This window comes from Falco rusticolus, chromosome 12, assembly GCF_015220075.1.
Source record: "Falco rusticolus isolate bFalRus1 chromosome 12, bFalRus1.pri, whole genome shotgun sequence".
Taxonomy (NCBI): domain Eukaryota; kingdom Metazoa; phylum Chordata; class Aves; order Falconiformes; family Falconidae; genus Falco; species Falco rusticolus.
This window is the reverse complement of record NC_051198.1, coordinates 4,144,481-4,169,753: the sequence shown is the minus strand read 5'-3', so window position 1 is coordinate 4,169,753 and position 25,273 is coordinate 4,144,481. Positions and strand designations below refer to the sequence as shown.

Sequence of the window (25,273 nt, the reverse complement as noted above, 5' to 3'; positions counted from 1 at the left end):
GCGGACGCGGCGGCCGCGGCGGGACAAAAGGCGGCGGCACCGCCCCGGGCTGGGGCCGGCCGGGGGCCGGGGCAGGGCGGGCCCGCGGAGCGGCTCTGCCGGCCGAAGAGTGCCTGGCGGTGGCGGAGGCTTCCCGGTGATTCATGCCCGCCGTTTGCAGCTGGCTGGTTACATTATTGAACCCTCCCGCCGGAGGAAAACCCCGAGAGGGACGGAATTTTTTCAAGAGCAGACGAGCGTGATGCTTTTGGGCAGGATCCCATCAGCAGCTGCTTTGCCAGGCCGGAGTGGGCCGGGGAGGGAAATCGCTTGTACTTTCGTTCCCCTCTTTGATCCCAGCCGGTATGTAAAAGAATTGCAATTACGCTTAGGCAGCACCTTTTACCCCCCAAGCATCCAAATTCAAATGTAAACCTGAAGATCAGCTTTTTTCCTTTTACTTTTTTTCTCCCCCCCCCCCCTTTTTTTTTTTTTTTTTTTTTTTTAAATAAGATCCATGTTACCGCGTGGGCGCTCTGGCTTTTCCCTGGTCTTCCCTTTGGATCTCCCTTTTGTTGGTTGTATGGGCTGAAGTCCCCTGGGTGGCAGCTCGAGCTACTCATTCATCATCATAACAACCGTTTAGTGTAAAATTAACAACAACTTAACTACTACAGCAATAAACATGGTCCTGCATTACCACAGATTGATGAGGATTACTTAGTTACAATCAGCTGGGGCACAGCCAGGAGAGGAGAAAGGCTGCCAAATCAATAGCTTTCCCAAAGTTTAAAACTTAACCTCCTCCGTTTAGTGTTGCTGATGCTCGGGAGCTTGTGGTGGCTGGGTTGGGAGGAGGAAAAGGGAGGGAGGGGAATTTCTTCCCCCCACCCACCGGAAAGTTGGCACTGTAGTATTTGCTTTGTGGGAAGAAGAGTACAAAGTCTGTTTCTTCGCGTGTGTATCTGTTTGCACACCTGACTTCTTCAGCTTCTATCTTGAAAAAGGTCCGATTGGTTGATTATCTAAATATATTTTGCCTTTAATTCCTGCACCGTTTATATTCGCGGCTTAACCTTCTAAAATGCAGCAGCTGACCCCTAAACGGGCTGACAATCGATCCCAAACAACAATGCTTGAGAGAGAAGTGTTCAGGCAAATCGGACAGACTCGACTAATACAATATGCTGAGTATCTGGCTCTTGTTTCCCATGTAAACTCAGAAATGCTCATCACAAGAAACAAGATACAAGGGGAAAATAGTTAAGTACACCTAGAGCTGCATCCAAACAAAAGAAAAGGCCTAAACAAACCCAAGGTTTTCTTTTTCTCCCTGAGCCAAGTAATCCCTTTGATTACATCTAATACCTGCCAAAACCCAGATGGTATGCCCACCCATCTCACAGTGTGATAATGCCACATTGTGAAATCTACCCATTAATATTAATTGTCAGCTAGAGAATCTGTCTGAACTACTAAAGCTTGAGGTTGCCTTGAGAAAGCAGGGCATGATTTAGCAGGGATTTAAAGATAATTCTTATTCTTTCGTTCTCTCTCTCACATACGTAGAATGTTAAACAACAGCCCTAGAATGTGATTCCAATTTCTGCTTCTCACAAATCTGGTCTTAAACCACTGTGTACTTGGGGTCTCCACCTGATGACCAAAATATTACCTTAGATTGCTATGGGTGTGTAGGCTTCGCATAGGTACACTATACTGTGCTGCCTGAATCCTGACTCCCTGCTCAAGACAGATGTGCCCTACCATGCACATGTGACTCTTCTTTCTTTCCGTTGCTTCCCAAATACCCTCTCAATAATGGACTTGGAAATCCTTGGGAATTACTAGAAAAGTCTTTTGGAAACTATTTTTTTCAATTCTATTAGACACGTTGCAAACTCAGTGGTCAAAGACAGTGGGAAAGGAAAGAGAAAATGAGTCTAAAAAAAACCCCAAAACAACCTGTAGTGTAGTAAGGGAGCTGCCCTCCCCAAATTTTGAGGAACTACAGCTGGGCCTAAGACAAAACGGTCCTCCGATCCACTGAAAAGAGAGAAAGAGAAGTGTGAGTGAGAGGAGGCAGAATGAATATGTATTGCCATACATCACCTTAGCTCTTGCCGGCTCATTTCAAGCCCTTTTTTTGGGATAATGGTAGTCTTTATTTGTTCTAATGGCTGGCTATTGTTATTCATCTGTAGGCCTCAAACACAGTTTTAGACTGATTGTGGCTTTGCCGACATGCAAAAAAGTAACCATGGGATCCTGCTGTGGCCCAGACACAACCTCAGAGAGGCGGGTTCTGGTCTTGGACAGCACTGAACTGTCCCGGAAAGCAGTGATAAATCTTGATGTACGCTGCTCTCAGAACCGCAGAAGCTCGTGGTCTGTTGCTGGATATCACCAGTTTTACCTGCATGAGGGACAAGCTCTGAATGTTGGACCTGAAGACATAAACGTTTGTCCTGCAACCCCTAGTCAAGCTGCTTTTTTACTAATCCCTAGCATAGATGCTATATGTACTAGCGGCTCAATGTAAGCTGGCACTCTTAGGATAGAGTAAAAAACCTATGCAAACAAGACTGTGGCAAAGCTACCCAGGCCTGGAAATTCAGGTTCTAAAGTCTACTGTTCCATCCTTCCCTCATTCCTTTGCATCTGACTATTCTGCAGCAATTTAGGTAATAAGGCTCTTTGAAATGGGAACAGTCAGACATAAAAATATATGAATATGTAAACCAGATTTGTATTATCAGAGGTTCATATCAGTATAGGTGTGCATGAGGCTGTGTTTCTTTCTTTGTTGTTTTTCTTCCCACCAAAAACCTTTGTGGCTCATTTGCCTCCCCACAGTGGGACCTGGGTGTCTTGGGACCCTATCAGAAGAGCTTTCGAGTCATTTTTTTAACAGTTGCAGCTCCTTGGAAAGGTACAAACCTCACTCACCCACCTCCCCCCAGGAAAACACGTTGGCATGGGCTTCACAGAATACCTGAAAATCTGCATTGCTTTCCCAAGAAGCTGCCACCACCCCCACCATCAGCTCTTGTGTCACAAACAGCCAGCCTGGGCCTGCTCTGCCTTACCTTCGCATCCTCTCTCTGGTATCATCTGAGCAACACCAGGAAGAAAGAGATGTGAAATAAAAAGTGGAACAAAGGACCCCTTTCCTGCCACCCCTGAAGCTGATGGCAAGAATCCTGCTGACTTCAGCAACACTAACGTTGTTAAGAATAGATCTGTACTAAATTCACTGTTGTGTCTGCAGCTCGTGTAGACTTTTCTTGACTTGCAACGTGTGTGCACATGCACGGTGAGGGGAAATGTACAGTTTTTGGCAACTGAAAGTTTAATCAAAAGGCCACTTTTCCCATCTGTTATTTTTGGGCCCAGCCTCCCGAGGGTCAGCTTGATGACATTTCATGCTGCTTCTAATCAATTTTATACCAGGAAGCAGTATGAGAGCTGACTACCAGAGAGCTGGAGTGGCATGGAGCTTAGCACTGGGAACAGAGCTGGAAAAATATGTTGGGGATTTTGGGGCATAAACAAATGTTTCCTAATCTGGACTGCAACTCCGTCAGGCATGTACCAACAAGCAAATGTCGATTGGAGCTGAAAACCAGCAGGTTCTACTACAGCGTAACCTGTAAATCCACATCTTGACAGGCATGTTGTGGTACGCAGAGCTATAGTCTCTGGGAAATAAGGTAACACAGGAATCAGATCATGGAATCAAATAGTGTGATTATCACTGCTTTTTGGCTTTGTGTAGCCAAAGGAAGTAGGCAGTAGTTTGTACTAGTTATTTCCTATATAACTGTTTAGATTGGGCTTGATTTTTTTGGAGCTTGAAACCCTGGAGGATTAAATGATCTTGAAGACACAGACCTTTTTTTCCCCCAGCCTGTTTCTCCCCCACATCCTTTCCATCCCATGATTGCCTCTTCCATGGCTGGGGAAACAGAGATAGGTATGTACTTATTCCTGGGGGCTCTGTTTCTCGCTCCATACACCTTCAAGAACCACGTGGGAACTACGTAAAATAAGAGGAAGAGCTAAGAGTAGTGGGGTCAGAGCTGGAGCAAGACTTCTCAGCAGGGCTGGCAAGACTGAATTTTGCTGCCTCAGCCATGAGATCTTGGGACCAGGCTTGGTGACCTTGGAGGTGTCAGAGGTCAGAAGCTAGGGAAAGACTGTTGCTGTCAGAAGGGAGCTGCTTTTCCAAGCTGGGCTGCAGCAGCCACCCCGAGCACTCACTCTGTGACAGCAACAGCAGCAGTAATCCTGGCTTCGGGGGACTTGACAGACCCGGTTGCTGTTGTAGTCAGCTGCTGGTCCTGTTCCTTGAAATACAGGAATCTGTATTTATCTGAAAGACCCTTAAAATATCTGGAAGATCCGCAGGAAAGATGGTTGAGCTTGGCGCTCATGCCCTGCAGTTTGCTTTTTGGCCATGTGAAACTTGCATTTCTGGGGGTTTCTAGCATGTTTGCAGGCAGAAAATGCAAGTAACACAGCTCCATGGGCTGCACTGACCTCTACTTTTTAAGCGATTAGCCCTAAACAGGTCTCAGGAGAACCTATAGGCTTGTAAGCTGAAGAACCCCCTTTAAAATAACATCTAGTTTCCATTGCATGCAGTTGTGACTCTTCCTGTGTCTAGTTGCTTTTCACCAACAGTCGTTACTTTTGGGGGACAGGTTTCCCTCAGCACAGGCAAAACTATTAGGGACACTTAGTGCCTGTATCAGCAGTGAGGGATCTGCAGGATGCTGAGTAGCTGATCTGATCCCAAAGCTCGGTTCTGGGGTAAGGAAGGAGTTTCTTGAAGAGTTGATAGTGGGCAGTTTGGGATGGAGCTGGCCACATTGCATCCATTTTGAGAATAATGTGTTTCATTTGACAGGGAAGAGGTAAAGTATTAGGTTTTATTTTAGCATATAAACACCTTTCTTAACAGTGTATCTGAGGAGTGTTATCGTTGTAGCCCACCCTGGAGAGCAGCTCTTTAGCAATGCAAATAGCAGGGTTCTGATGGTTTGGGCTTTTCTCAGTTTAAGGAATTACTGATCTGTCTGCTCCTCTTGCAGAGCAAAGCTGGGAGAAAGCATTGTGCTCCTGCATTTCATCTGCTTCAGTGCCAAGTATTAGACCAAACTTAACCTTCATCAGCAGTTTAATGGTGTGGTTCTGTAGCTGATTTGAATCAGCACTGCACAGGTTTGCTCTCTTCTCCGCCCTGCAGCTGTGTGCTCTTGTTGTGCGCTGCTTCTGGTGCTCACCTCTCCCTTCCCTTGCTTGATGCAGCTTGCTAAACCAGCAGGAAACTGTCTCGGCAAAAGGTAGCAAATATTTTTTTTGTTGGCTTAGAGAGCTAAATGAGGTCAGCAAGGTGGCAGTGCCAAACCTGGGGTGGGAGCATCTCTTGTGTGGACACAAGGTGTGATTCCGCAAAATGGGTGAGCCACCCTAATAGCTCACCGCTGCCGGGAAAAGCGTTCCCAGAGGTGGTGTGGTGCCACCCCTGCGGACGGTGGACTTGGCCAACCTGTGGCGTCACAGCTTTCCATACGGAGGTTCCCAGAGGATTTTCTGTCGCGGGCCTCTGACTTGCCCAAGAGTACGAAGACAGATGGTGGCAGAGCCCAAATCCCAAACTAACCGCAGAGGAACAAAACCTTGTTCCTTTCTGTAGTTTAAACCCGAGTTTTGTTTTAATTAACAAAAACCGAAAAGGAACTCAATGCACCTTAGAATAAAGGTCCTTGGAAAGCAACAGCCTGGACCAAGATCTTTTATTTTTTTATCCAAGCACCTTTTGCTGGGGCAAGGTACACCGGTAAAGCACAAGTCGCAGCTCTCGCCGGCGGGAAGGGATGCAGTTCCGCTGAGCTTCCACTGGGCTCCTCTGCTGTCACAGTTAACCCAGCGCCAAGTCACCGCTGCCCAGTCTGCACCGAGCTGCTTCCCAGCTGAGATCCCAGCCTGGAGACTCGGCATTGTTTCTGTCCAGAGGTCTGGATTACCAAAACTGACAGGTGTCACGGGGGTTACTCTGTTCTTAGTAGCGTTTTGAATTTGAAAAAAAATCCTGAAATATTAAAAATATCTTTAGAAGAAAAGGTGTTTCTAAGATACTGGAAATCCTGTTACGTGGCACCGCTCTGTTTTCCAGGCTGTCCGGATGATAGGTTATGGATGATATTGAAGCTCAGGATTATACAATGACTATTGTGTTAGACTTATACAATGAATACAGTGCCCTCCGGTTGAAGCAGGTTTCTTTTCCTATTCATGTTTATTTTATGCCTAAGTGAAACAAGACCTTAGTCTTATATAGTCTCTCAATATAAATATTTCTCTCTTTTTTTTTTTTTCAAGTGTTCATGAAAAATGTGACAAGATGTCCACCAAGGTCACAAATGTAAGCATAAATAGCTGCAATTTAACATCAGTAGTTAGCAAACAAGATACCCTCGAGGTAAAAAGGCTGATAAAAAGAGGGCAGCGATGTATTAAAGATGCATTATTTGGGGGTCTATGGATATAATTTAGGCTTCACAACAAGGTCAGACTGATTTAATTCTCTCCGCAAAGGTCAGTCCAAGGCCTGGCTGTACTAACCTCTGTGCTCTCCATCTGTCTGCACTCCACGCCAGACACTTTCAATAGGTGATTGTGTGTTCATGACTGGATACAAACACATTGAAATTACCTCCAGGTCTAGGCCTCTCAAAGTGTTTACTCAGAGCCACCGCTGACCCTGGAGTAGCTGGTACCTATGGAACTTTACACATGGCTGCTGCTTTGAAGTGTTGCAAAGAAGGTCTGATATTTGTGATTTCCAAATGTTGCAAGTGCTGATGAGTATTCAGCTTCATAAACGCGTCGCTGTAGAGTCATAAACTCTTTATGCTGGTTTATTCTATGACCCTTGAAACGTGATTTTTTTTTTTCCAGCACTGGTAAAAGTATAATAAGGGGAAGGCGGGGGACAACACCAAACAAAAAACAAACCCTTCAGATTCACTTTCTCTAAAATGAGGAAAAATGAAGAAACTGGTGTTTGTGTACATCTTTATTTGATAGTCCAGGTCTTTTAAAAATCTTCCTCCATAAGCAGGGAATTCTTTAAAAATAATTGACAGGACAAAATAAATATGCAATGTGCTGGTATCTGTTAGTCATTTTCTTGCTACTTTTTCAACTTCATGCTAAACATTTCTGAATTCTTTTTTCATTTTAAGTAGGAAACAGGTTTATTAATCTGAAAGCAACAACTAGAGAAAATGAGGCCAGTGAATGCTTTGAGTTTTCAATAAATATTTAGCTCACTGAAATAGCCACACATGGTAAATAGCACTTGCTTTCATGAAAAAAGACCTGTACCTTTAGTGGAATATACACTTAATTTTAAAAAGAGTAAGAGACCTAATTTTTATCTGTATCATTTGAACTAGAAGGAGGTTATGAATTGATATTGCTTTCATTTTAGGTGGAAGGTGTAAAGGTAAAATTATATAAAATGGCGTGAATTAATTGAATGTACCATGTTTAAAAAAAATAAAAAGAGCTCCACACAGTGCTCTTTTTCTTTAAGGTAACGTAAGTCTTCCATAAGTACAATATACACCTGGTTTCTGTAATTATTTTACATTCACACAATAAACAGTTTCAAAAGTAAAAAAGGGGCATCTGTGTTTGAACCAACAAAATCCAAATTGGGGAATTCAGAGCTTAGGATGCAAATCTCCACGGAGTATCTGGTCCTGTGTTTTCTCGAGCCTGCCTACTGTAAAGTCACCTAAAAAGAGAGAACTGCAAGAACAATAATACAGATCAGAACAAAGTAATTTAAAGTCAGATTTACAGATTTCTGCCTGTATTTCTCAGCTTAAATAACAACCCTGGTAAGCAAATTCTGATCTTAAACGATAAAGACTTTTTTTTTCTTTTTTTCCCCCAGGTATCTTATGAAATCAGCTATTGCTCTTGTGCATGATGTGCTCTGATGAATCAGACATAGTATTTGGCTCTTGAGGCTGTTTCAGTGGCCCTGCTTTTTTAAATTAGATGAAGGCAGGGACACAATCTGTGCAGAGAACACAAAAAGATTTAAGAAAACAGTACAGTGTAGAGCACAATTTTTTTAGAATAGTTGATGCCTGACCCACACCCCCATGCACACATGTGTCAGTGCACATACACCCATGGACACACTTCCATTTACTTTCTAAGAGACCGCACTGGCGGCCAGTTCACCTTTCCACCAAGTTCAAGGGTCACTGAAACACCTCTTCTTTGGGAAACTGTGCTGGTGTTCTTGCCATGGGGAATTGTTGAGGAGTGACACAAGAAGTCACTCCTCCATGAGATGAACACATAACCTCTGTGGGGTCCTGTCTCCTGCTGGCCGAAGGAGCTGGTACATGAACTTGGGGTCTTTACACTGAGTGGGTATTTTTAGAGTGTTTACTATTTGTGGTATTGTTGTCTAGCTACAGGAGTATTAAGGAATTCGTAAGACCAAGTGTTTGCTTTAAAATACCTTGTGGGTGAGCTTTTATTGCTCAGGAATGGCACCACACGGACAGACCCTAGGAACAAAGTCCTCACACTATCTACAGAACAGGTATGGCACAAGCAGTGGCACATTAAGTTTTCCTCTTCTATCTTCCCCTGCCACCAGCCCAATCTCAGGAAGGACAAGCTCAGGAGGAAGAGGGCACCCCAGAGTCTGTGCTGTTTCACAGAAACCAGCATCAGGGCTACCTGTTGAGGTGGATTTGGAGGCATATTTGATGCACTTCCATGGGGCTTTTCCCAGAGGCTACTTGGGATTGGGCTCTTGGCAGCTTCTGAAAGCATCCTTCCTAGAAGCAGAGGCAATTTTTGGAGCAGTCGCTGCCTGTTGCATGAATCCACACCGAACAGGCTTTACAAATGTTTCTGACTCCAGCACCTAGAGCTGTAATACACCTTTGTGAATCAGTTCTATCCCTTCAGTTAGGGGAGGGGTGCAGTTTCCAACAGAGAGTGAGCACTGGTGAGGAGCTGGAAACTGGAAAAGCCATTTCCGCAGAACAAAATAACCTGTTGGGTGTTTCCTTAATGACAGTCCTCTCCTTTATTTGCATCTCACTTAGAGTGGCATACTGCTTTTCGCATGTCTGTCCTGGGCTGCTTTGTAACACAGAGGCACTGTCCCAAACGCTTTCCATCCCAAAGTCTGGCTGGCTGCTTGCTTTCCTGAAAAACCAAGCCCAGGACAGGCTGAAAAAGCCATCAGCCCTGTCAGCTCTCAGGAGATGTGCTTATCTACCTGGCTGACATGCTGTTTTCAAGAAAGCCTTGGTAGGGTCTAGCCCTTAGGCTAGAATGGCTCAGGCTTAGAATGGAAACACTGACAAACCCTTAATATGATGATATTGGCAGCTTCCACCGTAGGGTGGTGTTCTGCTGCGGTAACTTCTTAGTCACAGAAGGACCACTCGAAGTACAGCACAGGTCCTCATGCTTTGCTTATGTTCTGCACACTTGAAAAGGAAAACAAAAAGAAAATCTGGGAGTCTTATAAAAATGTATGTTTTTTCTTAGCGTAGCAGGGAGTTCTGAGTTGGCCTCACGCTGCACTCTTGGGGGCCGTAGCAGTTTAAGGGTTCAGGCTTACCTTGTCTCAAAGCACACATTTTGCCTTTTGAAACAGGAAAATCTTATGCCACAAAAATGGGCAGCTACTTTTTGATCACACACTCACAACGTTTTTTCATGTGTGAGACATGACATGCTCTGTCAAGCCACTGTATTCAAACTTCCCCTAATATATTTCATTTTTATTAGCGACAGAGGACAGGCGATTTGAATCTTAATACTACAGGGTGATCTGTATGTGAGGTGTAGAACACCTAGGCGTGCGCGAGGATACAGCTATTGCAATGAGCTCACACGCTTTGCATATAAATCTTGAGGCAGTTTGCTGTGCCCTGCCCTGCTAGGGACATTGGTAGAAATTAAAATGTGAGGGGTGCAGGCTACTTGTATGCCATTGTATTTCCATTTCTTATTAAGTTTTCGATTCCCCTCTTCCCTTACTGCATATTTATACTCCTGCCAAGTTCCATGGGAGCAGAAAAGCTGCTCCTCGTATTGTTAATATTTTTAAATGATGCTTTTGACGAGTTGGTCTTTCAGAGAGGAGAAAGCATTGGGCACTAGGCAGGCAAACAAAAACAATTTCTGCACTGCAGGATTACTGTCTAACACGTGCTTGTCCTGTGGGATGGAGCCATAACAGTTCACAGCTCTGCTGTCCTCACGCCCCTTGCAAAACTCACTCCAACCCAAGGTCTTCCAGTTCACGTCCTCCACGTGCCTGAACCTGGCCATTTGGTTTGATGGCTCCCTGCGCTCCAGAAATGCTCTTCCCTCCGATCCGTAGCTGGTAGGAGCAGAGTGTTCAGGGCAGGTTAGCTGAGCTGCTGTTAAGCAAGAAACGAAACAAACAGGTTAAAAAAAGTCTGGGCTCCCAGGTGTGTAAAGCTGAAAGAGAGCAAAGAAATAACTCCAGCTACACAGAAAGGAAAACAAAAAACCAAAACAAAAATATGTTTTGTTCTTTCCGTTAGAGCGTTAGCGCTGTGAGCTGAGTCTTGGGGAGCGGCAGGTGCCAGTATGGATGGATTCCCAGGGAAACTTGCTCCTGGCGTAGACCTGGGCAGGCACTGCGCTGCTGTGTGGCCTTCCTGGGACAGGCAGAGGCCTCCCTGCGCTCCCAGCCCATTTCAGAGCCTTGCCCCTGCAGCACCCGGCGAGGTCACCGAGTGTGCAGGCACTGGAGGAATGTGCTTTCAGCACTGGCAAAGCTTGATACCAGAGGAATCAGTCCTGTTTGGTTCCTCCGGTTTTCTCTGCAAAAAGGGACGGGGAAAGCAGAAAGATGAATTTCTTTTGCGATGGACACTAGCAATACAAAGCCCTACATAAAAGCTGGGTAAGATAAACTCTTCCCTCTTACCCTCCCACGCGGAGAACCAGAACAAGTTGTATATGCTGCGTTACCCTTATTTTGACGGCTCCAGGCATGCACGCATCTCAGGCTAGCTCCCTATCAGGGACAGTTTCCAGAGTATCATGTGGGAAGCAGGATCAAACTTTTAATCCCTGAAATGAAAAAGGACATCTAACTTTAATAGGGAAGGAAAAACATTTTGGGGCATTTGCAGATAAATAAAAGAAACAATGTTTGACAGTGTGGACGAAGTCCTGACCTGAAGCATGACGAACTGTACCAACGCCTTTTGTACAGCTAGAAGTTTATAGTGTTCTGGAGCGTTGTTTATGTTGCTATAAAAAAAGGTGAGAAAATATATTCAGTTACTTTCTGTTTCCCCCCATTGAGCAGATGGCAATTCATAGCTCAAATTGTTTTTTAAGCCATTTCACATTTTACTAATAAGTACAATATGTTTTTCAACAACAAAGGGGGCTTAGGCACTTCTGCAGAGGTTACGTCGTTGCTCAGGTAGCTCAGAAAGCAAAGAGTTTATGAATCCTGTTGCGTTATAAGGGTGAATGATTTCCAGTTACTTCTTACGTGGTGGAAAGCACTAGCTAAAAACTCTCCTACTTCTTCTTTCAAATTATTTCTAATTTTGGAGGCCACAAATAAGACAGTGTACTTACTTCAGCTGCCTAGATTTGAGATTGTTTCCATCAGCTAGGTTCCTGGTAAAACAAACCCCCCTTTTTAAGATGAATATTCTTTATATTTCAAGTGTATAACTACGTGTAGATGGCCATTGGGAAAAGCAAAGAAATATTCAGCAGTTCTATTTCAGGAAGTTTTGGTGCTTTAGAATGAAAACTGTTAATACTACATGCATTGGAAAATTCTCACCATTGCATCCGTGGTTTTATCAAAACCTGTTAAATTACGTGAGTGCAGAAATAAGGAAGAGTGGGTTTTGTTATTAATTGACACTCATTTGTAGCCGGCGTGTGGTGGCAGGTCCTCCAAACAAACCCCAAGACACAGATTAGAGCTGAAAGTTTTGGAAATGTTCTAAATCTTTGTAGCATTGCAGGAAGGAAGTGTAATATTAAACTGACAAATTGAATATATCTATTTTTTCAGTGTAATTCACAGTTTCTTCCTATTATTTTTTACTACCCGTGGAGATAAAGCAAACCAAATTCCTCAAAACAGAGAGAAATGTATTTCCAGGTACTTTTTCCCGTTAAGTAATATATCTCCCTTATACATGTGTGCCGTCAACTATTTATCCATTCCTTTTCTACACCACGTCTACAGCCAGAAATGTTGGCTATGCAAATATTGCAGAACCGACTCTGAACATATGCGCCGTGTTCCTATAGATACACAGGAAACTATATAATAATTAGAGCCTGCATATATTATCTCGTAATTATAATTTTACATAATCTGTTATATAATCTCGAGGCTGGTATGCGGTGGGAAAAAAAAAAAAAAAAGTGGTTATGTCAGAATTCCTCGGGAGAAAAATAAAATTGCTTGTCGATGGAAGCGGACGTCGTAGCAGCGAGGGCGGCGCGGCGGCTGGGAGCCACGCTGCGCTCTGTGCGGGCACAGCCCCCGGGCGCCGAGCGGCTCCGCACCCCTGTCGGCCCCCCAGCACCCCCCAGCTCGGCCGTCCGCCTGCGGGGAGCCGAGGGCCGCGGGGGGGGGCAGAGCCCGTGGTGCGTGGCCGGGGGGAGCGGGGAGCCGAGCGCCAGCGCGGGGGAGCAGAGAAGAAACCGAAGCAGAACTGGGAAGGTGACGAAGCGGCCGGCGCCGATTCATTGCCGGAGCCGCTGCTCGTTTCCAGCCATTGAAACGCGCCCGAGCCGCCCCGTCCCCGCTCGGAGCGGAGCGGGACGCGGCCCGGCCCCGCGGGAGCCGCGGCCCCGGGCCGGCGGGGCCGGAGCAGGCTGCAGCCGCTGCGCCTGCGGCACCGGCGGGGCCCTCCGCGGGGCCGGGGCCGCCGCCCGAACGGGGCAGGGGGCACCCACCCTGGGGAAAAAAAATACCAAACCCCCGAGCGCGCCGGGCGAGCGGCAAATAAATAAATAAATAAACCTCAAAGTACATCGGCTGCAATCGCCAGGCTTTCATTCCCAATAAACAGCAAGCTTTATAATTTCCAGGTGTTGGGGAAAGCCGTTGTCTTATAGTTTATAAATCCCTGCTGGCGGGAGGGAGGGGGAGAATCTTTGGAGGTGAATGAAATATCAAATCACGAGGCTCTGTGTAGGTTTATGATTGCATAAGAGGCTCGATCATTTCCATATATTGAAATGTACCGTCCTTTCCGCGACTGCCCAGCCCTCGGAGGGAGAGAGACGCTCGATTCCGCCTTGATCAATGCTGACTGCGAAGCAAGGAGGAGGAGAAGGGGGGGACCAGGCTGGCACCAGATGGAGCAGGGTCTAGGGAAAGGTCAAGGTTAGCTCAGGCTGCTATTGAATCGGTTGCAGCCTCACAGATAGATCTCTGCCTCCGAGGCACCCACTGGGGCTTCTCAGAATCAAATCTAATAGAAAAGGCAGTCACAGAATGAAATCGCTTCATCTGAATGCTAAAATTGTTATTAGGCTACATTAGAGAGATACCAGGCACGTGATTACCAAAAAAGGAAGCATGCCTAGCAGTTTGCAACTGAAATAAAAGCTGTGAATATGTTGATAACCATCGGCAATGTGCAAGGATAATAGATAACAGGAGAGAGGGGCAGGGAGAGATGTGTGTGTGTAACGAACAGATTAACATATTGATGTGTATGTGTGTATCTACACAAAATCATTTCTATACATATATGCGTCTGAGTGGGGGTGCATGTGTACCTAGGCAGACAGCAGCACTTGACTTGCGAGTCCTGCAGCGGCTGTGGTCCTCAGCGCTCTGAGGGCGTTTGTTAATTGATTCGGACAGCAGTTACAGACCAAGAAGCGGGGAGCTGACCTGGAGGAGAGGTTTGTTGGTGGGCCTTTGCAGGTCTCTACCTGCAGCCACCCTCAACTTGTGTTGTGGTGGCATGCTGGCACTTTGATTTTTAAGTTCTTGTGGAGACACGAGGCTCGGGCATTGCTCGAGGCCTCTCCTCTCTCATCTCGGGCAAAAGCCTGCAAGGAAGTGTTACTGGGTGCATACATGTGTGCACCCCCCCCACCGCACACTGGATGCACGAGCATGCCACAAGCATGCAACTTACATGTTTGGAGCAGCGATGCTGTCAGCTGGCTTTCAGAGATCAAAGTGAGCTCTTCCCAGTCACCCTCTCCTCCACATTACTGATTCTTTAACCTACAGTACAGCCATATCTTAAAGAAGGATTTAGTCTTGTAAAATAAATGCTGGCTACACTAGATTAAACATGATGACTGCACTCTAAGGGTTAATAAATTTAGAATTAACAGATCATCCCAGCTTGATACAGCTACTATAGATGATTTAATATGCAGCCTAAGCAGGTTGACAGTCAGCTCACAGATGCAGATAAGATCAAACAGTCTCTTGATTCAATAGATTGAATGGTTGTACTGAGTGTCTGGAAGGTGAGTGACAGTACGTATATGGCAGGGGTTCTGGTAAAGAAGGGCTTCGATTCCTCACTGCTGTGCACTGCACTGCTTTTCCTTTTCTAGCAGTCAACCTTTTCCAGCAATCAAACCTGGAGTTAACATGAAAAAAAGCCCGTCTCAAATATAGTTCAGGAGGGTTATTTGAAGTTTTCAGTAATGAAAAGCTCCACGCTTTAATAGTAATCACCATTACTATTACTAGTCTGCACTTCAGGTTCCTTCTCCGTGGACAAGGCCATCGCCACCCACTCCGTCCCACAGGGAGTCTCATCTGTCCACGAGCTCTCTCTGTCTGTCCACACTAATCCCCTGCCCTGGCAGGCAGAAATGCACAAAAAGAAGGTATTTTGGTGACACCTCGCCCAAGGCAGCTCCTGGGGCTTGATGAGCGCAACCTTGCCCTAATGGGATCTGCCGTCCCCAGGCCTCAGCTGTAGGAAACCTCCATGGGTGCAGAGCGATGAAGACAATTCCCCTGCTTTCTTTCTCAGCTCTCTTGCTTTTCTGGCTTAAAAGTTAATGTCTGTAGTAACTCTTCTGTGGTTTATGTTTTCCTTCTTGCTCTCCTGTCCTATTTAAATGGGAACGTAAAACAGTCCTCGTGGAAGCTGGTAAGCAATGAGATGACAGAGTGGTCTCTAACAATTTTTATTATTTGATCAAGAGTAAAAGCTCCACCTGAACTATTAGATTTCACCGTATGAATACGTTTCCAGGCAATTTTAAAAACGCATATTATGCATGCAATAGACCGTCACAGGTCTGAATTGTATCTTATTGTGTTATATGGGGCCACCGCCATACCGACAGGAATGTTTGTGTTAAACTTACTGCACATCTGAATGCTTACAAATTAGCTGTATTGTTTACTTTGGGCTGTTTGGTTTTTTTGGTTGGTTGTTTTTTGGGGTTTTTTTAGATGCCCAAATGCGCAGTCCATGGTTTTGAGGGATGCCTTGCAAAAGGTTAGTGTAATAAGAAGCGCTGCTTTGAATTTACCAGCAGAGCAAACCCAGATCACAGTTTCTCTTTGTGATTTTTAAAATGGTCTCGTGTACTTTTGCAAACGTTTACCTGTGAATTATACGTGCATTTTAATTTGGAAACCAGCGGTTCCTTTTAACCCCCCAAACGCTGCGTTAGAAAAGGGAGGGCCTTGGCATGGATTTCAGACTGCAGAGCTGTCCGGGAGCGTGCCCAGGTTTTCCCGAGCTCAGGGTGAGCCAGTCTGCTCCCCCTCCTCGCCTGGGAGCACCCCGCAGGTGAGCAGACGGGGGAGGCGCAGAAACCTTGCCCGTGCGCGGAGGGCGAGGCGGCAGCAAGCTGCCAGTGCCGCCCAGGCCGAGGGACGGGGGCTCGCGTCCCCCTTGCCAAAGAGATTCAGAAGGAGAAAAGCCCCCCAGGCCGTGGGAGCGAGCGGGAAGGCAGGCGCGACTCGGGAGAATTAGCGGCAATCAAAGGAGCGCGTTGCTCGGTGCCTGCCCTCTGCCGAGCCCTGCGCCGGGGGCCCCGCCGGGGCTGAGCCGCGCAGGGGGCAGCGGAGGGGCGCGGAGGGGCGGCCGGGCCCCGCGGATCCCCCCCGCGGCGGCGGGGCCGCTTCCCAAGGCGGAACCAGCGAAACCAGTTATCTGGCAGCAATTTGCATATTGATGGTGCCTCCCGCCGTTCTCCGTGATTGCTTTACAGGCAGGAAAGGTAACAGAAAAAATATATAACCCCTGTAAAAAAATAGCAAAAAGGCTCAGACGTGCACGGGGGCTCTGATAGAAGAGTAAGCCTTGTAAAGCCTGTGGCAGGAAATTTGTTTACCGAACAGTTTTTTGTCTTAGGATTCGAAGGCAGTTGTGGTTTTTTGGTCGGTTTTTGGTTGGGGTTTTTTTTTTTTTGTGTGTGTGTTTTTTGTTTGTTGTTGGTTTGTGTTTTTTTTTAAGTTCCCAGGCTGAAGATGTGAGGTCCATGCTTCTGTGCAAACTGCTAGAGACAAGCACTGATCATTTCAGGGAAAAATAATTAGCCTCGTCGTATTCGCTGAATGTATACATCTAAGAAGAAGGCAATCCTTGGAGAATGGGAAAAGCATTCAATAGACACTTAAAAAGTATAGTGTCATGGTACATATATTTTTTAGTCCTGCTCATAAGCAATGTACAAATGTGCAGTACGGCTTTGAATATAAAAGCTAATTAGGTCTCAGTAGAGAATAGTTTCATTTTTATTGGCTCCGAGTACAACGGCTGTCTGAGATACACCTCAGTTCCGAGACACTTTCGCCTTCCTCCTAGGAACTGCCATGGCTGCGTCCCCATACATCCCTCCACCTTCAGACACCCTCAGTTCTGGGTAGCGTGAACCAGGGGTACTGGGGGGCTGTAGCTCGCCTCACCCCCATGCTGAGGAGCCCTCCAAAGCTGTTCAGGAGCAGAGGGTCGCAGCAGACCACACCGCTCCAGCCACATCTAGACCAAACTTCTCCCTGCTGCTGGTGGGGAGCAGCACTTTCAGGCTGGTGCTATGACACGGCCTGTGTTTCCCCAGAGTTTATCCACAGCGCCTATCGCTGCAGCCTCTGAGGGTGGTGTATTTCAGCACAGATAGGCTATGGATCTCTCTCTCCATGTGTTTACTTCTATTTCTCTCTCTCTCTAGGTGCTCAGATGCTGTGAAACTTAATACAATAGGGCAAATTAAAGTCTAAATTGTGAATACATTAATTTCAGTATGATAATATCAAACATTGTACGTGTTTCTGATTTCTGTATTTAATTTCCCTTACTTATTTTTTTTTTTTTACATGCTGGGGAATAGTTGCTCACTGAACAATAGCATTAGCACAATAACTCCCCCCAACTCCAGCATTCATACTTAATGCACATCAGCTTTCTATGTAATACTATACAATGTACTTGCACGTTATTTTAATTGAATGAAATCTTATTCATACTGGTGGTAGAAACCGTTCTTTTCACTGCAGTCAGAATTCATACTGTACCATAAAAATTATTTGTGCTGACACTAACAAATGGTGGCAAAACTATCCAGACAGCTCAAAGAAGTGGGCTCTTATCACAGGTTATTCACCACCTCTCCTGCTGCCCCTCAGCACTGTGTCCTTCCGTGCAGCTTTGGGCTATATGATAATACATTCTTCTGACTACAGAGAGTTGCATTAAAATATTATTGTAAGCATTCTAACAATTAAGCTGAAATAAATGCATGGAACAAATATGGCAAAGAAGAAAGCCCATGGTAAAGCTTTCCTTACTTTTAAATGCAGAGAAAGATCTCTGCTATCTCAACAATTAATTCTTTTTCATCTAGATCATCACACAAGCTACGCTATGTTCTGCAAAGCGTGTGCATTTCTTCTTTGCTAAAGCTAAACCGAAATGTCACCTGAAATAGTAATATAAAATGAATATAGAGAATTATGATTGTGTATGTTAAATTTCAGTTCAGTGCATCCTCAGTGACTAAAAGTTGAAGCTTTAAAAAGCGATGTAATAGACATTATTTACAGAAGATGTTAAGGCGCCAATCTAACAGCATGCTTGAGTACACGCTTACTTTAAGCATGTAAGTACAGCTGATGTGCCCAAAGACAAATATGTGCTTAAGAATTTTGCAGTACCCAAGGCCAAGTAGATTCCTCTGGTAGGGGATATATTGAGCAGGGTTAGAGGAGGAAAATCCTTTTTTATTGCACTGTCCTTCTCTACTGTCCCTCACACCAAGTGTGCTAGGAAGAAGAAAGGACTGTGTTCAGCAGCATACAAGAAAACAGCTATATCTTTCCCCATCCTGTGCAGCAAAACTAATTTCTCAATGGAAATTTCTCAACTGATTTTTTTTGATTGCTGATATTTGGTTTCTCAGGTTAGCAAATTATTTCTGTTATTCTACTTCTGTTTAAAATTGATTTGAGCTCTAGCTGGATTTATTCTTCAAGACAAAATGTCTGCAATTCCTCCTTTTCCCACCTGCCACATACAGAGTAGAACTTTCCAGATTTCCTCATAGGGAGGGTTTGACCTCCTTGGATCTAATCCTGCACAGAAGTGTGCAAAGCTTCTCCTTACGATCCTGAGAAGATCTTGTTCATAAACAACTGCTGTGCTAAAAGATCAGTAGTCACCCCGCAGATTTTAGTTGGTCAGGATCAGACTAAGTGTGTCCAGCAATCCTGCCCTTCTTCACTGATGAGCAGATACTTTGGAGATGAAGTGTGACTGTGTGCCGTCCTTGGACATGTGACTAGTTTAAACCTCGGTATTTGTTCTTGGTTTGAAACTCCCCAAGAGTCTGCCTCTGCGGGGCTGGGAGCCTCGCTTAGCCTTTGCTATCCATGTGACTTGCTTATCCCTTCCGAGTTCAGCTGCCTCTGTGCTGCTGGGCGCTATCTCCCTGTGGCCTGAATTGGCTGTAATTCTTCACCTCATGCTAGCTGGGCATCTCCCCAAACTTAGGAGCTAGAGTCAGAAAATGAATCAAAAAGATGTTTTGTGTCGATGACCTGTTTTCCTTCAAGCTCATAGGCTTGAAGGTAGTGACCTGCTTAGGTAAATTACTTGGGATCTCAGCAGTGACTCAAAAGGACTGACTTCTCTGTGCTTGTGCCATCATCAGTTTCTGTGAGGCCAAATAGAGCAGCCTTGATGAACGGGGGATTTGGGTGTGTGGAATATCTTGCTGAGGAGCCTGGCTTCTCAGCGCGCTTTGCTTCACTGTGACTTGTGCACAATAACCCTGCAGTAAGAGAGCCCAATGCTGCAGCCTGGCTTGGTCAAAACACTTCCTGAACCCAATGGAGATGATGCTCATGAGTTCGGGCATGTAGCATGGTGTCCCTGCTCTGTACCCATTTGGTGAGGTGGGGATGGAAACTTTGTGGGGTCTGGCTCCATGAGAGCAACCTGTGTGATCACAGCCTGTGGCTCATCTTTCTAGCCCTGGGCTTGTATTTTTCTGTCAGGGTCAAGGAAAACTGCAAGTCTGCATCTTAACCAACCATGCACACTTCAGCTTACTGTGATTTGAAGTGATAAACACCGCCTCTGAGAAGTTTAAAGCTAGAGAAAAGTGTTATAGAGAGCAATTGTCAGTCAAATCCTTTGTAACACAAAGTGATACTTAAGCTTACCCTCAATGTTCAAAGTTGCATGGCTCATCCCTTTTAAAGTGATGCCAATGCACATGTGAGACCCACTTCCACATGTTTTTTGGGGGAAGATAAAGCCCAGGAAGATGAAAAGATTATAAGAAACTGTTAGCAAAGATGATAGTGACCAACGGCCTGCCAGATGTTTTCCTGTCCCTAGCTATCCTTGCTGCATCTATAGGTAATGGAGTTGACCTATACACTGTGCTGTAACGTGCCAGAGCTGTATTTTGGATCATGGGTTCAGTGAGCATTTTCCATTCCCAGCGTGATGAGGTGTGTGACCAGCAGCATCTCGTGATGCAGCTGATGTACAAAGCAAACACATTTTATGAGCTTTAGTTCCCTCCTGTTCGATTCCTTTATGCCCTCTTTATCTTACACATTTAGGACTCTCTTTTGAGATAGACTTAAGTGCCATTTCTTGTTCACAGTCTCTTATCGGTGTATGGGTACACATAGGTGGGCAAGTGGGACACGTGTGCCCCAGGAACTCCTCTGGGTAGCTGTGGCTTTAACTTGGGTACCTATATATATATGCTGTTCAGTATGGAGCTTCAGAAGAGCTAGAAGTACCAAATTCATACCCTAGATGTCAGTAAAAGAAAAAAACATTAAAACCCATTAAAAATCATTTTATAAAGGTCTGTGAATCAAGCAATGGGTTAGCCAATTATTCATAAGATAATTCCCTATATGGACTGACAGTCTGAGTCCCAAGTTTCAGCTCAATCAAATTTACACAGCCCAAGTTATAACCTCTTCAAGATGGGGATTGTAACAGGAGCACTGACAGACCTTAACTACTGTGCCTCTTTAGTAACGAAAGCTCAACTATTTCACTCGTGCGGTGGCTGCTGGTGCTACTATAATTAAGACTGTACGGATTTGCATTATAGGTCAAGTTCTGGGAGGTTTTAAATGCACGGAGTTTAAATCATGTTGCCTTGAAACCTGGGATAGAAACTGCCAGGAGCACGTTACATGTTTACTTATAAAAAAGATACCTAAATATTAAACATACAAAAGGACAAATAGCTGAGGAAGTACAAGAGCAGTACAAACTAAAACTGGTTTGGCAAAAATCAAAGATTTGATTAAAAATGAGATTTTATGGGCATTTACTGTTGCCTTATTCTGTCTGCGCATGCACAAACAAAACTGTTTGTATGCTTCAGAGGTGACTTTTTGCCATTCAAAAGTCTGTTTCCTGAGCGCTTTGTGCCATTTATTTTATAGTCATCCCCAGAAAGGCCAGTCAAGGTACAGGGCTCCATTGTGCTAGGTGCTGTGCAAGCAGAGGCAGGCTGAAGTCCCAGACCTTGCTGAAACCCATGGAAAACGTCTCCCCAGGTTCAGAGTTTTATTCTGGGTCCTGCCTAGGGCAAGCCGATAGCGAAATCTTTCTGTCACCTGGCGCTCAGATGTTTGTGATCCTGCACGGACTCGCTGCTGTGCGTGCTGTGCTTGTTAGTAAGCGCTTGCAGAATTGGAGTTTATTTTGAGCCTTTATTAAAAAGGGAAGGGGGGGGGAGAGAAAAGGAAAAGCAGTGTGCCCAAGTTTCTCATGTGGGAATACTAATGCACATACTATTTCTAGAACGTGCAAGTCCTCTGCTCATTCACAGAGAGTCAGCCTGGTATGATAAGAGTTCCACCCACGTTGCCTCCGCCTGATTGAGACTATCAAGTCAGTGTCGGAAAGCACCCCGCGCGATCTGCCGTTATATAATGCAGCCCAGCTCTAGAGAACTGGCAGAATTTTGGAATTTGTATTTGGTCCTAATGTTCTGTACGGAGTTGGCAAGTGAGATTCCTGCTCTGAATGAATGACAGTTGGAGCTTCGAAGCAGGAACATTTGCCCACCAAAGTTGCTGAACTCACCCACTGCCAAGTCTGTCACTAAATTAGCAGATAAGCAGGGACAGCAGTATGCGGTACAAACTGTGTCACGATCCTTTGCGCCCTTGGGTCCCGATCCTGTGTGGGAGGGCCACGGAGTGCCTGTCTGTGAGACAGAGGAAGGCCACGCTTCTCAATTTTAGGCAGTTTTATCTCCTTTCTACAGCAACCTCTAAGCATCTCACATGCTGCTTGGAGGGAGGATCACACTGTTTCCCAGGCAGAGTGCTGAGGCACAGAGGAAAGGGACAGATACATTTTGGCAAGATTTAAATGTTAAATACCTATGGTGTAAATGTTCTCCCCTGGGCACTCTGCCCTGCTGCTGCAGGTTCCTGCCCCTGCCCTGGGACAGCAGAGCAGGATGGGTGCCCACCTCTGCTCTCAGCTGCTCCAGGGCGTTAGCTGGTGTCTCAGGGCTCTGGTTCCCAGGGGACAGACTGAAGCGGGATGGCTGCTCAGCTGATGAGGCAGACCCTTCTCTGAGGGTTCTCCTCGTAGGCAGCCTGAAAACCACCATGGCCCTGGTTTCAGCGTATACCTCAGAGTCTGCCCACGTGCAGCGGAGATGGGGGGCCACAACTCCTCCAGCTGACATTGCTCTGGGGCTGAGAGTCTGTGGCCAAAGAGCAGCTGGTAAATGGCTGGGGGTGACAGCAGCTCAAACCGCTGCAGCAGGACTGTGGGGCATCCTTCATGGCTTGGGCGGAGAAAGGTTGTGGAGGAGTAGAAGGTGACACAGAAGTTTGTGTCAGTCCTCAGAGCCTAATCACTGGGTCACCTTCAGTGCTGGCCTGGGTTTGTTTTCACCCGCCCTTCTCATCTACCAGCATTTCTAGGTGTTAGCAGTCAGTACACAAGCATTTCTAACGGCTTTTACCCACCACGTTCACTAGGTTCTTTAGTACCACCGAGTGAAGTGACACTGCCGTGTAACAGGCACAGGAGAGGCTGAAGATGCTCCGTGTGCCAGAGGTGCGGTGGTGGTGGCTGCGCCGGGCGCGGGGAGCAGAGGGGACGATGCAGGAGGAGCAGCGCTTGGGGTGCAGGGGGGGTGCACTGCCCCTGCTCCCACAGCTCTCCTGAAGCACTCTCGCCTCCGGCCGCCCCCGGGCTCTGCCCCCCGGGCTCGGCGCCCGGCCCTGCCTTTGCCACCGGTGCGGGGGCGAGCTCGGAGGCCGCCCCCCGGGCCCGGCCCGGAGTGCGGGAGCGGTCCCCGTGGCGCTGACCCCGCCGCCAGGCTGGCCGGCAGCGCGGGGGCCATCCCGGCCCCACTTCCCCGGGGCTGGCCGGGCCGAGGTGTGCGGGGGGTCCCGGCGGGGGGCGGCGCTCGGCTCGGGGCCGGCGGGGCACGGAGCCCCCCCTACCTGGGGCGGTCTGCAACGGGGCGGCTTTCCCGGAGGGAGCGTGTCCGGGGGGCGGGGAGCCCGGTCCGGCGGCCGGAGGTGGCCCCGTACCCCTCCCCATCACGAAGGCAGAGCCCCGGCGCTGGGGCTGAGGCTGTAGCAAAGTCCCTCGCAAGAGCTGTTTGTTGACCACATTCACGTTCAGAGCCCTGAAGCTAAAAGCACTTTACACCATAAAATAAAAGCACTGTCTTTTTTTCTAAAAGGTTACGTCTGGAGGCCACGCTGCTCATACTTCATACAGAAAACTACTGAAAGGGCTATGAAATCCTCTATGATTTACACTCCCTCTCAGTGCATTAGGATATAGATCTACTCGACTCTAAAAATACTGTGGAGTTTCTAACCGACGTGAATATATGTGCATTATTTCAGAAAGTCTGTTAGAAAACTTGTCAACACATTATAAAGCATAAACCAGGACTTGGCCATTAAATACAGAGATCAGAGACAGAATATATACTGCAGGAAGTACCGAGAAAAGTCCCTCCATTCAAAAAAGGTCTATTAGCTAAAAGTTTACACACAATATACACCAAAGGGTTTAGAGAGAGCCCGTGGACCGTAATTACAAGGCATAAATGGAATCAGTAAGGGCTTTAGGGTCCCCAGCGCAGTTAACTGGGCTGCCAGAAAATAATTTTAATATTGTCATAATTTATTACCCACCGAAAGCCACATCAAGGATTGTAAATATAGTTACTTCGCGTCCACGACTGCTCGTTAAACAGCCTCGTTCCCTTCCCCTAAAAACACAATAAAATAAAAACCCACCTGCATTATTAATCTGCGGTCATGCCGTGTTAAAAATGTCTTCTGACTCCTTTTCTTTCTTGAGGTTTGTTATCTCCCTCCAATCACATGACAATGCGAAGCGCTGGGGAGGGGGGACGGGGACAGCACAGCACTGTTGCGATCAAATGCTAATATTAATCATTCTCCAGCCAGGGCGAAATATTGTTTTTAGAGGCAGCGAGTTTCCATTTAATTTGAAGCATTTTACGGTGCTGGAATTAAGGGCATGCTAATGGTAGGAACATCCTCGCTGCCATTCATGAAAGCATCTGTAAAATTAGCTCCTGACTGTAGGTTTTAAGATGCGGTCTGGGAAGTCGCCTCTGGAATCTCCAAGACGGTGCGATAATAAAACAGATTTAGTTGTAACTAAGTGCTTAATTTGCTATGATTTTTTAAAAGAAAATCAATGAAACATTGCCCGTTATTTATTGGGAATAACCACAGATAGGTATTCTGATGCAGGCTGGCTTGAGAGAGCGCGCAACTGCGTAATGAATTGTAATTCAGAGGACTGTTAACTGTGAACCACAGAACCTTTCAGGGGTAATAAAGTCATTACTTTTTACATTGCAGCCACCTTGAAGAGCTTTATACGTGCCATTAGGTATAAATCAAGCCCCGTACAGACACCTCTCCGCTAGACACGCATGCCTGCGCGGGTGCGCCCGCCGAACGCGCGGGGCTGCAGCAGCCGGCCCCGAGAGGCGGCGGGCGCCCAGGAGGAGCAGCGCGGCTATTGTCACCTGCGGCCGGGTCCCCCGGGAAGTCCCGCAGGACAGGCGCTTCCCCCGCTGCAGCCCGCGCCGCCGGGGTGGCTCTCCCGGCCGGGCCCGCCCGCGGCTCCGCGCACCGGCGGGGCTGCCCGGCGGCGGGGGGGGGGGGGGGGGGCGGCGGGCGGAGCCGCGGGCGGCGCGGGGGGACCTGCTGGCGGGAAGCTGAAACCGTCCCACGTCGGAGCGATTCGCCCCGGCCTCTGACAGCTCCGCCGCCGTGCTCGCCTCGCCAACAGGTCCCCGGCCGCCCCCTCGGTTCCCCGGGCGGCATGAGGGCGATCGCGGCGCCGCGCGTTAAACCCCGTCTTACGGCGGCGGGCGGGCGGCTCCTCGCCCCCCCGCCCGGCTCTCCCGCCGCTCCGGCTCCCCGCCTCCGTCCCGGGCTCCGTTATCCCTCTCGCAGCCGCACTTGGCTCCGAACGCCCCTTCGCCTCCGGAGCTTATTCCTACCGCAACCTGCTCCCGCCCCGTGCCGGCAGCCTCCGCGTCTCTCCCTCCGTTTTCGGCGAAGTTGCAGCCGCCGCCGCCGCATCCTCCCAACTCCAGCCACTTCTCGGTGCCTCCCGCCGCCGCCGCTCCCCCCGCCTCCCCGCCCTCCCCCGGTGCCAACCCGCCGCTCCGCCGCCGGCAGTCCCGCGTTTCGCTTTCGTTAGGA

At 47.2% G+C, this 25,273-nt stretch overlaps 1 long non-coding RNA gene across 7 annotated transcripts; it reads right to left on the bottom strand.

Annotated features, from left to right (window-relative positions):
- Window positions 1-7,045: 7,045 nt before the first annotated feature.
- On the bottom strand, window positions 7,046-25,211 carry LOC119156249. Of its 7 annotated transcripts, none has more exons than XR_005107034.1 (3): window positions 25,069-25,209; window positions 23,822-23,954; window positions 7,046-11,145 (listed from the first exon to the last, which is right to left on the bottom strand). It is a non-coding gene; the product is annotated as an uncharacterized LOC119156249 (long non-coding RNA). The 7 variants fall into 7 exon arrangements; XR_005107039.1 differs by lacking the exon at window positions 25,069-25,209 and having other exon boundaries at window positions 7,046-9,234; window positions 9,398-11,145; window positions 23,822-24,601; XR_005107038.1 differs by lacking the exon at window positions 25,069-25,209 and having other exon boundaries at window positions 7,046-10,892; window positions 11,044-11,145; window positions 23,822-24,601.
- Between the last annotated feature and the right edge of the window lie 62 nt (window positions 25,212-25,273).